This window comes from Somniosus microcephalus, unplaced genomic scaffold (genome assembly GCF_052327205.1).
Source record: "Somniosus microcephalus isolate GS21.2 unplaced genomic scaffold, FLI_Smic_1.0 unresolved_chr1, whole genome shotgun sequence".
In the NCBI taxonomy this organism is placed as follows: Eukaryota; Metazoa; Chordata; class Chondrichthyes; order Squaliformes; family Somniosidae; genus Somniosus; species Somniosus microcephalus.
Genome location: NW_028225179.1, coordinates 95,760,255 through 95,773,279, shown reverse-complemented (window position 1 = coordinate 95,773,279; position 13,025 = coordinate 95,760,255). Strand labels below are relative to the sequence as shown.

General features: G+C 44.6%; 1 pseudogene; it reads right to left on the bottom strand.

Annotated features, from left to right (window-relative positions):
* Nucleotides 1-985: 985 nt before the first annotated feature.
* The window catches only part of LOC147095621 (uncharacterized), a 90,445-nt pseudogene continuing 78,405 nt past the window's right edge, over nt 986-13,025 (bottom strand).

The following is a 13,025-nucleotide window of genomic DNA, read 5'->3' as shown; positions in this document are numbered from 1 at the left end:
GCATTGGTTCTGTGGCAGCGGACTTAGCTAAGGACTAAGCAGACTGATGGGTGTAAACTCCCAAATGCTTGTTGCACTAGAAAGCTTACCAGAAAGCCTGCTCTCAATGTCAAGGAGCATGGAGGAGTCCAGCAATAACTCAGCACATGGCTTTGTGAAAAGCTCGGAGCCCATTATTTCCAACATAGCAGCAGAACGGGTGGTCAGCCCCATCAGCACACATGTGGAACCCAGCCTGATGCAGCATCTGATGGCCGGTGTCACAGCTTCTACTACAGCAGAAATAGCTTCAATGAAAGGTCTAAGTTCTGCAGTAGAATCTCAGAATGGTGCCCTCATGTGTCTGGATACCACTGTTGAAGGGGGATTACAGGGCCTAACAGCAGTCGATCAACCTGTCATCAACAGATTACTAGGATTGCTGTGGCGCTGCCCCGGGTGAGTGGTATTGAATTCAAAAAGCACAAACCTGCTTTGCTCACACTGGATGACAGCATTCCTGCCCCAACCCCAACACTTCGCTAGTGCCCACACTATTGCATGTAATCCAGCCAGCTGAGATTCCTGCAGCAGAGGGCGAGATGGTGCAGTCCGAAGCCAGGCCATCTAGGCCCAGAGCTGCTCGAGGTTTCCCTCCAAGGCCACTTGCAGTCTCCTCAGTTGAAGGTCAGCAGAATTGCGCCACCCATGCTGCAGGCACTGGGGAAGCAGCTCGTAGAAGCACCAGGAGAGGCAAAAGCACACAGAACAACAGGCACTAAGGGAATGCACGAGAATTATTGTTTTTTTTAATGATTGTGATATGGTTAAATTCATACATTTGGATTTAAATAAAATTTGCATTGTTTGGTTAGTTTTACTTTTGTGCTGTCGGAAAGAGGACGATGTGATGGTCAGTGATGGAAGAACTCAAAGTAGTGTGGGACTGTTGGTGAATGGGGAGGTGTGGGTGAGTTTTCTGGTGTCGTTCATTAATTACTTCATCTCATAGAGCCCGGGCAGAGAGGGGCTGTCTATTTTGTAGTATCCCTTCCTCTTTCTGTTCCTCCAATTCCTGTTGCACTTTCTCCTCCTCCATTTCCTCCTCCTTCGTTTCCTCCTCCACTTCCTCCTCCTCTATTAGCTCCTTCTCCTCCAAATCCTCCTCCTCCCATTCCTCCACTTCCACTTCCTCCTCGTGTTCAGGCTTCTCAGCTTCTCGCCTGATTTCTGGTGGCACGGCAGTTCCATCAATAAGGACAGTTTGTGCAGCATGCAGCTGCTAACTGAAATCTTGCTACTCGCTCAGCTGACGGGCATTCACTTGCATGAAGCGAGGCCTATGGTCACACAACAGCCGCACACTAAGGGAGTGGCATCTCTTTCGGTTCCTGAAGATGGCCGATTTGTCATGAGGTGCAAACAAGGCATTGTGGGTGCATTCAATGGCACACTGCACCAGGGGGAAGAATGCAACTAAAGAAAACTCTGGTGCTCTCTCCGCCTGCTTGACTGTGGCAATAGGGAATGAGATGAGGTGGTCTGTCTTTATATGGAGAGCCCCATTTACCCCCCTTATGCAGCAGTTTACTGCAAACTCTCAGAGGTTATTTTTATCAAAAGCAGCATCCTGGAAGGAGCAAGATGCATACAATTAAGAATCATTTTGACCTTGACAGCCACAGGCAATGCACTCCTTGCCCTGCAATCCCATTTGCCAAGGTGGCACCAACGCATTTCCTGTAGGAACTCTGCGTGCGCATTTCGGATGCCAATTTAGAGAGTTGGGAGGCAGCATAACACCTAAAAAGCGACGCTGCAAATCCGAATTTCTCCCCTATGGAAGGCAAATTCAGAGAGCGCAGCAATATTGCGCAATCTAAAGTCTGCAGATGAATGATATTCCTGGTGGACAACAGCACGGAAATTTCTAATATTTGTTTCTTAATCGCAGTTGTTAATGAAGTCTAGTGTGCTATTGAATGCACACATTTTGCTCCACATGTTCCTGGCTTCGATGATAGATATTGCACAAACTCCAACGTTACCGATCCATAATCTTGTCTGTAAATACCTGAGTGGAATAATTCTTGTTCTGCGGGACATACCCAACAATAACCTGCTCATCGATGCTCTATTGGATTTTCCCAGGACCACTCCACTTCAGACCTCATTACAGCCTTCGTGCTAATATGGACAAAGAGCTGAATGACAGAGGTGAGATTTGAGTGACTGTCCTTGACATCAAGGCAACACTTCACGGAGTGTAGCGCCAAGGAGCACTAGCAATATGTGAAATCAATGGGATTCAGGGTAATATCTTTACTGGCTGGAGTCATACCTAGAACAATGGACGATCGTTGTGGTTGTTGGACGCCAATCATCTCAACCCAAGTGCATCCCTGCAGGAGTTCTTCAGGGCAGTGTCCGAACCCCAAACATCTTCAGCTGCTTCATCAATGACTTTCCCTCCTTCATAAAGTCAGACATGGGGTTGTTCACTGAAGATTGCACAGTGAACACTTCCATTGCAATTCCTCAGATAATGATGCAGTCCGTGTCTGCATTCAACAACACCTGGACAGCATCTAGACGCGTTCTGAGAAGTGGCAGGTAACATACACGCTGTACAATATCAGGCTATGAACAACACCAAAAAGACAGTCTAACCACCACCTGGATATGCAATGGCATTCCCATCATCGAATCCACCACCATCAACATCCTGAGTTTTATCACTGACCAGAAGTTTAACTGCACCAGCCTCAAAAATAATGTGGTTATAAGAGCAGGTCAGAGGGTGGGTATTCTATGACAAATGACTCACCTCCTGATTCGCAGAGACTTTTCACCACCTAAAAGGCACAACTCAGGAGTGCGATGGAATACTCTCCACTTGCCTGAGTGACTGGAGCTCAAAAAACACTCAAGAATCTCGACACCATCCAGAACAAAACAGTTCGCTTGATCAGAGCACCATTCACCACCTTAAATATCCACTGCCTCCACCAATGGTGCAATGTTGCTGCAGTGTGTCCCATCTGCAGGATACTCTGCAGCAACTCACAATGGATTCTTCAGCAGTCCTTCCAGATCCATGAACTCTACCACTTAGAAGGACAAGGGCAGCAGGCGAAGGGGAACATCACCTCATCCAAGTTCCCCTTGATGTCAAACAGCATCCTAACTTGGATATATGCCGCCGTTCCTTCATCGTCGCTAGTTCAAAATCCTGGAAATGCTTCCCTGTGGGAGTACCTTCAAAACCTGGATTGCAGCCGTCCAAAATGGCGGCTCACCAACACCATTTCAAGGGTAATTAAGATAGGCAATGAATGCTGGCCTTGCCAGAGCCGCCCACATCCCTTAACTGAATATATAAAATTCACATTTATGTGCTCGTTCATATTCAATAATTATGCTTTTTAAAGCTGATTACTACTTGGGAATTCAATCAACAGGCTCCGAATCATCACTGTTAGCGATGTCATGGGACTCTTATAGAGATACTGTCAACTGAATTACATCCTGGTCGCGAGTCCTTTCTATGGAAAATGAAACACCATAAAGCTTACAAAGTGCCTATTACATCATAGAATCTCGGAGCATGACCATCTGAATCTGCATCAACATGCACATAAATATCAGGCAGGAGCGGGGAGCCCAGATCATGGTTCCCTCTGTCGTCCACTGGCGATAATTTCCAAAGCTGCTTTCGCTGACATATCAACTCAATTGTAAAAGCTCATGACACGTGATTCTAGTCACCATGTAATAACAGCTCAACACCTTCATTAAAACAAATGTAACACATTTACTGTCTCTTAAAACAACAATTCAATAAGTTACATAGATATATTGCTGATAAGGAAGAATCTATAGATATTTCTAAAGAAGACAAATCCCAAGAAGAGAGGCACCTGCTGAGCCTCAGGAAATGTCACTGCTCAAGATCAACGTGTGGACCATTGCGGGTGGGGTTATTTTCCAAATAATTCTGGAGCTGAGTCTGGAAATAGGCCCGCACATCAGTAAAAATAAGACGGAGTCTGGCAGGAGCTTCTCAGTTTATCAGTTTATCGAACAGTCAGTATGATAGTGGTAATATCAGTGGCTTAGTAATCGAGAGGCCTGGACTGCAGAGACATTAATACCAATCCCACCACGACAGCTGGGGAATAAAAATGTAATTAATTAAATAGATCTGGAGTAAAAAGCTAATATCAGTAATGGAAACGTTGAAACTATCAGATTGTTGTAAAACCCATTATGTTTCCCAATGTCCTTTAGGGAAGGAAATCTGTCGCCTTACCTTGTCTGGCCTAAATATGACTACAGATCCATAGCAATGTGATTGACTCTCAACTGCCCTCCGAAATGGTCTAGCAATTGTAACTAACCGCTACGATAAAGAATAATAAGAATGAAACCGGATGGACAGTAGATCTTCAACCTTGGCAGCGGCAATGGACGCGGCAATGGCACACCCAGCCCAGCTAACCCTGAAAAGTCCTCGTCACCAACATCTGGGGACTTGTGACAAAATTGGGAGGGCTGTCCCACAGCCTGACAACATCATATTCCCAGAATCATGTCGTTCAGCCAATGTCCCAAACTCCTCAATCACCATCGCTGGGAATGTCCTGTCCCACAGGCTGGACAGTCCCACCAGGCGTGGAGGCACAGTGGTATAGAGTCGGGCAGTAGTGGCTCTGGGAGTCATCAATATGGATCCCATGAAGGATGTCGCTTGGCTTCAGGTCAAGCATGGGCAAGGAAACCTCCTGCTGATTACCACCTACCCCCCTCCCTCAGCTGGTGAATCAGTACTCCACCATGATGAACACCACTTGGGAGAAGCACTGAGAGTAGCAAGGGCACATAACGTAATCTGGTAGCGGGACATCAATGTCCATCACCAAGAATGGCTCAGTAGCACCACTACTGACCGAGCTAGCAGAGGCCTGAAGGAAATATCAGCCAGTCTGGGCATTCGAGATGTAGTGAGAGAAACAACACGAGGGAAAAACGTACTTGACCTCGGCCTTACCAATATACCTGTCGCAGATGCATCTGTCAATGACAGTATTGGCAGCAGTGACCACTGCAAAGTCATGTGGAGACGAATGCCCAGCTTCACACTGAGGCCTCCCTCCATCGTGCTAAATGAGATAGATTCAGAACACATCTAGCAACTTAAAACTTGGCATCCATGTGGCGCTGGGGGCCATCTGCAGCAGCTTAATTATATTCCACCACAATCTGAAACCTCATGGCCTGGCATATCCCTCACTCTACCTTTACCATCAAGCCATCGGACCAACCCAGGTTCAATAAGGAGTGTCGTAGAGCATGCCAGGAGCAGTAGCCGGAGTACCTAAAAATGAGGTGCAAACCCGGAGAAGCTGCAACACAGGACTAAATGCATGCTAAAAAGCGGAAGCAGCAAGCTATAGACAGGGGTCAGTGATCCCCCAATCAACAGATCAGATCAAAGCTCTGCAGTCCTGACACATCCAGTCGGGAATGCTGGTGGACCATTAAACATCTAATGGGAGGAGGAGGCTCCATGAATATCACCATGCTCAATGACGGGGGAGCACACCACGTGAGTGCAAAAGACAAGCCTAAAGCGTTTGCAAACATTTTCAGCCAGAAGTGCCAAGCGAATCATTCATATCGGCCTCCTCCCGAGTTCCCCACTATCACAAAAGCCAGTCTTCAGCCAATTCGATTTACTCCACGTGATATCGAGAAACGGCTGAGCAGTGGATAGAGCAAAGGCTCTGGGCCCCGAAAACATCCCAGCTGTTGTGCTGAAGAATTGTGCTCCAGAACTAGCTGCGCCTCTAGCCAAGCTGTTCCAGTACAGCTACAACACTGGCAAATATCCGACAATTTGGAAAGCTGCCCAGGTGTGTCCGGTCCACAAAAAGCAGAACAAATCCAACCCGGCCAAGTACCGCCCCATCAGTCTACTTTCAGTCATCAGCAAAGTGATGGAAGGAGTCATTGACAGTGCTATCAAGAGTCACTTATACACCAAAAACCTAATCACTGATGGCCAAATGGGTTCCGCCAAGACCACTCGGCTCCAGAACTCATTACAGTCTTGGTCCAAACATGAACAAAGGAGCTGAATTCCAGATGTGAGAGAGAGTGACTGTGCTTGTTTTCAACGCATCATTTGACCTAGTGCGGCATCAAGGAGCCCTAGTAAAACTGAAGTCAATGCGAATCGGGAGGGGTTCGCTCCACTGGCTGGAGTCATAACAAGCAGAAAGGAAGATGGTTGTGGTGGCTGAAGGTCAATCATCAGAGCCCCACGACATCGCTGCAGGAGTTCCTCAGTGCAGTGTCCTGGGCCCAACCATCTTCAGCTGCTTCATCAATGACATTCCCTCCAACATAAGGTTAGAAACAGGGAAAGTTGCTGATGACTGCACAGTGTTGAACGCCATTCACAACTACTCAGACAATGAAGCAGTCCATGCCTGCATGCAACAAGAACTGGTCGATGTTCAGGTTAGGGCTGATAAGTGGCAGGTAACATTCGTGCCACAGAAGTGTCTGGCAATGACTATCTCCAACAAGCGAGAGTCTAACCACCTCCCCTTGACATTCAACGGCATTAACACCGCCGAATCCCCCACCATCAATATCCTGTTGGGTCACCATTGAACATAAACCTATCTGGACCAGCCACATAATTAATGTGGCAACAAGAGCAGGTCAGAGGCTAGGTATTCTGCGGCCAGCGTCTCATCTCCTGACACACAAAAGCATTTCCACCATCTGCAATGCACAAGTATGGAGAGTGTTGGAATACTCTCCAATTGCCTGGATGAGTGCAGCTCCAACAACACTCAAGAAGCTCGGCACCATCCAGGACAAAGCAGCCCGATTGATTGGCATTGCATCTACCACCTTAAACATTCACTCCCTCCACCACCGACTTGGAATGGCTGCAGTGAGTACCATCTACAAGATGCACTGCAGCAACATAGCAAGGCTCCTTCAGCAGCTCCTCCCAAACCCGCGAACTTTTCATCCCAGTTTGGCATAAAAATGAAAAAAAAAGGTGATTCAACCGTGGTTAACCAGGGAAATTAGAGATAGCATAAGATCCAAGGAGAGGACAAATAAATTGGCCAGAAAAAGCAGTAAACCTGAGGATTGGGAGCAGTTTAGGATTCAACAAAGGAGGACAAAGGGATTAATTAAGAAGGGGAAAATTGAATATGAGAGTGAGCTTGCAGTGAACATAAAAACTGACTGTAAAAGATTTTATAGATATGTGAAGATAAAAAGATTGGTGAAGTCAAGCGTAGGTCACTTGCAGTCAGAATCAAGAGAATTTATAATGGATAACAAAGAAATGGGATACCAATTAAATACATCCTTTGGTTCTGTCTTCACAAAGGAGGACACAAATAACCTCCCAGAGATGTCAGGGAACATAGGGTCTAATGAAAGGGAGGAACTTGTAGAAATTAGTATTTGTAGGGAAATGGTGTTTGAGAAATTGATGGATTGAAGGCCGATACATCCTCAGGGCTGGATAATCTACATCCTAGGGTACTTAAGGAAGTGGCCCTAGAAATAGTGGATGCATTGCTGGTCTTCTTCCAAATTTCGATAGACTCTGGAACAGTACTGATGGATTGGCGGGGAGCTAATGTTACCCCACTGTTCAAAAAAGGTGGTAGAGAGAAAACGGGGAATTACAGACTGGTAAGCCTGACATCGGTAGTGGGGAAAATGCTAGAATCCATTATAAAAGATGTAATAGCAGAGCACTTGGAAGACAGTGGCTGGATCGGACAAAGTCAACAAAGGTAAATCGTGCTTGACTAATCTACTGGAATTTTTTGAGAATTTAATTGGTAAAATAGATAATGGAGAAGCAGTGGATGTGGTGTATTTGGACATTCAAAAGGCTTTCGAAAAGGTCCCCCGTAAGAGATTAGCATTTAAAGTTAAGGCACATGAGATTGGGGGCAAGGTATTGACTTGGATAGAGAACTGGTTGGCAGACAGAAAGCAATGAGTTGGAATGAACGGCTCTTTATTCCAAGTAGCAAGCAGTGACTAGTGGAGTACCTTGGACCGAGCTATCCACAATATATATCAATGATCTGGACAAGGGAACTAGATGTAATATCTCCAAGTTTGCAGACAACACAAAGCTGGGTGGGCATGTGTGCTGTGAGGAGGATGCCGAAAAACTCCAGTATGATTCGGGCAGGCTGGGTGATTGGGCAGAAGCATGGCAGGTGCAATATAACGTGGATGAATGCGAGGTTATTCAGTTTGGTGTCAAAAATAAGAAGGCAGATTATTATCTGAATGGCAATAGATTGGGAGAAGGGTAAGTGCAACAAGACCTGGGTGTCCTTGTGCGCCAGTCGCTGAAGGTGAGCATGCAGGTGCAGCAGACAGTTAAGAAGGCAAATGGTATGTTGGCTTTCGTAGGGAAAGGCTTTGAGTACAGGAACAAGGATGTCTTGCTGCAGTTGTACGGGGCCTTGGTGAGACCACATCTTGAGCATTGTGTGCAGTTTTAGTCGCATTATTTGAGGAAGGATGCCCTTGCCATGGAAGGAGTGCAGCGAAGATTCACCAGGCTGATACCTGGGATGGCAGGATTGACGTCTGACAAGAGATTGGGTCGATTGGGCTTGTACTCTCTGGAGTTTAGAAGAATGAGAGGAGATCTCATTGAAACTTATAAATTTCTAACAGGACTAGGCAGACTAGATGCAGGAAGGATGTTCCCGACGGCGGGGATTCCAGAACCAGGGGACACAGTCTAAGGATATAGGATAAAGGATAAAGCCATTTTGGACAGAGATGAGGAGGAATTTCTTCACCCAGAGAGTGGTGAACCTGTGGAATTTTCTAATGCAGAAGGCAGTAGAGTAGAGGCCAATTCATTAAATATATTCAAGAAGGAGTTGGATATATTTCTTAAGGCTAAAGGGATCAAGGAATATGGGGAGAAACAGGGACAGGATACTCAACTTGGGTGAACAGCCATGATCGGATTTATTGGCTGAAATGACTCGAGGAGCCAAATGGCCTACTCCTGCTCCTATCTTCTATGTTTCTATGTTTATTCCACCTAGAAGGACAAGGGCAGCAGGCACATGGGAACAACACCACCTCCAAGTTCCAATCCAAGTCACACACCATCCAGACATGGAAGTTTATCGCCGAACCTTCATTTTTGCTGTGGCAAATTCCTGGAACTCTCTACCTAACATCACTGTGGGAGTACCTTCACCACACGGACTGGAGCGGTTGAAGAAAGCAATCACCTCCATCTTCTCAAGGGCTATTAGGCATTGCCAGCGACGCCCACATTCCATAAAAACGGATAAAAAGTAACACAGCATCCCAATGAACCCAGCACAAATAAATTCCTGTAAGACACAAAAGTTAATCAGTTGGCCCAATACGCTCGGACCATCCGACTCCCAGAATCTGCCTCTATTTTGAAATGGCGCCATGCCATATTTTACGGCAATTTGAGAGGGCAGAATGGGGCCTCGGTTTAATGCCTTCCGACTAACAGCTTCAGCATGGTGCAGTGGCACTTCTACCACTGTCATTAGATATCCTACTTCCACCTTTCTCACCGACATGTTTCATGGTCTAATAATTCTTTCACAGTGATCAACCATTTCTTGTCTCATGGACCATAACCTCAGAATCTACCCTATGTTCTCTCCACTGGTGGGGCTGTCACTCTTTAGGGCCCGAAGACGCTTCCTTTATGTCCAATCGGCTGCATTTATGATATCAAATGGACCTGGAATTATCATTTTGTGATCTTCTGAGTTGCACAGGTTGATCTTATTGGTTGTCACCTGATCAGCTGGTTTGGTGAAATACCTGTCTGTCGATTCATAAAGGCCTGCTGACTTTCCAACCCTTCCTTGGCTCCCAAGCATTGATTAAGCGATCACTTAATCAGCCTCCTTAGGCATATGACTCAGGAGTTGATATTCTCTGTTTTTGGTTTGCCCAACCATTACTTGTTCTACCTTGTGTGCGCCCAGGATTAATAATTACACAACGATTTTGGGAAAGAACACTAGTGATCACGTGGGGTGCCCACCAATTCATATGATTATATCTGATTATTTGAAAAGCGAAATGTAGTAATCGTCAGATGAATTCACAGGCTAAATCTAATGATCAGATTTTAATCACAGGCTACACAAAATATTGACTGGGTAACTCTCAACAGGATGCCATGTAATGTATGTTAATATCAACAGTTATTTACTCAGAAGGTGGTAATCTATCCTCCCACGGGAGAATTGCTAATATAGTTTTATAAGACATGGCGATTTTGGAATGAAACAAATCCTACCAGGCTTTCCCCAGGCTGGATAATGAAAATGTCTAATCAACCCACAGAGTTCAGATCTCCAATCAGATTTAAAGGCAAGACAACACTTAGAATGTGGCACTGGTATTGTATCCGGCTACAGACAGTACCTTGAAGTCAGGAAATGGGAGGTGGACAAAACTTGTAGTTTGTGAGACAATGTTATAATGTCTATATATACTTGCACCTTTCACTAATGTTTGCCTTATTTATACCACAATCAGAATAATTACATCATTTGCTTCTATCAGTTGTCAATCCATATGCACTGGCCTTACAACCTGGCTGTTCTCTTCTCTAATCATCTATTATTTTCTTCTTAGTTTATTTCCAAACAAAGGCCCCGCAAAAAGCAAATAAACATGGAGATTCGATGTTTCATTTTGCACAGCCTGACTGGACTGTAAAGTTAAGCTCAACACTGCAATGGGAGTAATGGAATTCCCGTAATCTAATTTGAAATCAAATTTGCCCTTCTTATCTGAAATTAAGCATCGTAACTCCATCATAAATCATACTTTGTTTCAGAATCACAGCAGAAAGTCCCGTCAAACTGGTCCAACATGCTCAGTTTGTGAGGGGTCGCTAATATCAATTCGGAGAGAGAATCTGAGATCATTTCCCCATCCTATTGATATTGGTAGGAAATCTGTTAGGCAATACGAGGCAGAGCGCCATGATAATGGGAATGCACTCAGATGGGCAGGATGTGACTAGTGGTGGGCCCAAGGGACTGTACTGGGGCCTCAGCTTTTTCCTAAATTTATAATGACTTAGATGAAGGAATATAAAGCCTTATATTCAAGTTTGCTGACGACACCAAGGTGGGACAGAGAATAGGTTAAAAGGGTGCAGACGGTTGCAAAGGATAATTCGTAAATTTAACGGGTGAGAAAATCTGTGGAAGATGGAATTCAACCAGGGGATGTGTGAGTCATCTTCATTGGACCTAAGAAAGATAGATCAGAGTATCTTCTAAATGATAAGCAGATAGGAACTGTGAAGGAACAGATATTTGGGGTACAAGTACAGAAATTACTAAAAGTTAGTGGACATTTAAAAATACAAAATGGTCCTGAAATTCCGTTCCCTGCGGGTGTGTACGCTATGTGTACTCACCCGTAGGGCCAATGGAAGTGCCAGTTTTACGCATGCACTACGCATGCACTGGAACCGGAACTTCCTTTTAATGGAGAATGATCAAAGACCTGCGCCGGATAGACAGCACGTACAGCTGCAACTTCCGTTTTTTTCAGCAGTGCTTCAGTCCAGGTAAGTCTGAAACAGCTGCTCCTGGAAAAGCAGGTGCAGGGCCGGCTTTTAACAAGGTAAGAGGTGAAGAAAGTAAAAGTAAAACAGTTTTTCCACAGATTTATCATTTTAAAATACTCTAAAGAAAGATAAGATTATTTTTAGCCCCGTTAAAAACTTTAATTACCTTTTTCAAAAATTTTAGTTTTTGTTTAAATAGTTAATGTATGTAATTTATAGTCATTTTAAAAATGTGATATTTTTTTTTAATTATTTGAAGTTTTACTTATGTTTTGAGGGTGCTCTCTATTCATAGATTTGACAGGTCTTCGTGTCAAATCGATGAATGGGGATTCCCTGCTCTGATTGGCTCCCCATGGCCCACGTGATCCCAGGGATGTTGCAAACTAGCTGTGCCCCTGTGTTATGCGTGCCTTGCACACCGGCACAGCAACAGAAATCTATGCCAGCCCAGAGCATTATGGTCGGCGTGATTCATTTGTGCAGATCAGGGACTTAGGCCTGTGGGAAGCCTCCGACCGGAATTTCTGGGAAATGAAGCAGAAATTCCGTTCCCTGTGGGTGTGTACACGCTGTGTACTCACCCGTAGTGCCAATGGAAATGCCAGCTTTAGGCATGCACTGGCTCATGCGCTGGAAACCAGTATTTCCAATCTGTCAAGAAAGCTCTTGACAGATCCTCTGCCTGCCCGGGAGCAGGGCCTCTGCGGTTGCAGAGTTCCGTTTTTTGGAGAAAACACTTACAATTCTTGTGCCTGGTAAAAGCAGGTACAAGGCCTGCTTTCACCAGGATAAGTGTGGAAAAAGTTTAAAAAAAATATCCACTGATTTTTCAATTAAACATACTTTAAAGAAAGGTAAGTTTATTTTTAGCCCCGTTAAAAACTTTAAATATTTTTTGCAAAAAATGAAATTTTTGGTTTGAATATGTTCTAGACTTATTACATGCAGATAGCACCCTCTAGTCGTAGTTATTGTATAGCAGTGTCATTGTATAGCAGTATGTTATTTGACCTTCCTTCCTGTTTGACCCAGAAGTAGTATTCCAGGAAGAACCTGCTGAGTTATGAAGAAAGCTTATGAGGCAGCAATCCGCCTCCATCCCTTCTTATACGCTAGGCAAGACGCAATGTCTGTGAGTATCCTTGTTTAATAACATGATAACAACCTTGTCAGTGTAGTATTTATACAATACTTTGTCTATAAGAAGTTATTAGCTGTTGGTTACCGAGGTTTAGCTTCAGTGCTATTTAGTTATACAATTAGTCTATTCGGTTGTCATAAACATGTTTATATCTTATGTAACATCTAATGTATAGTACTCAGTTCTATGTACAAAATATACTTTCTCTTTGTTTATAGTTTCACAAATTTG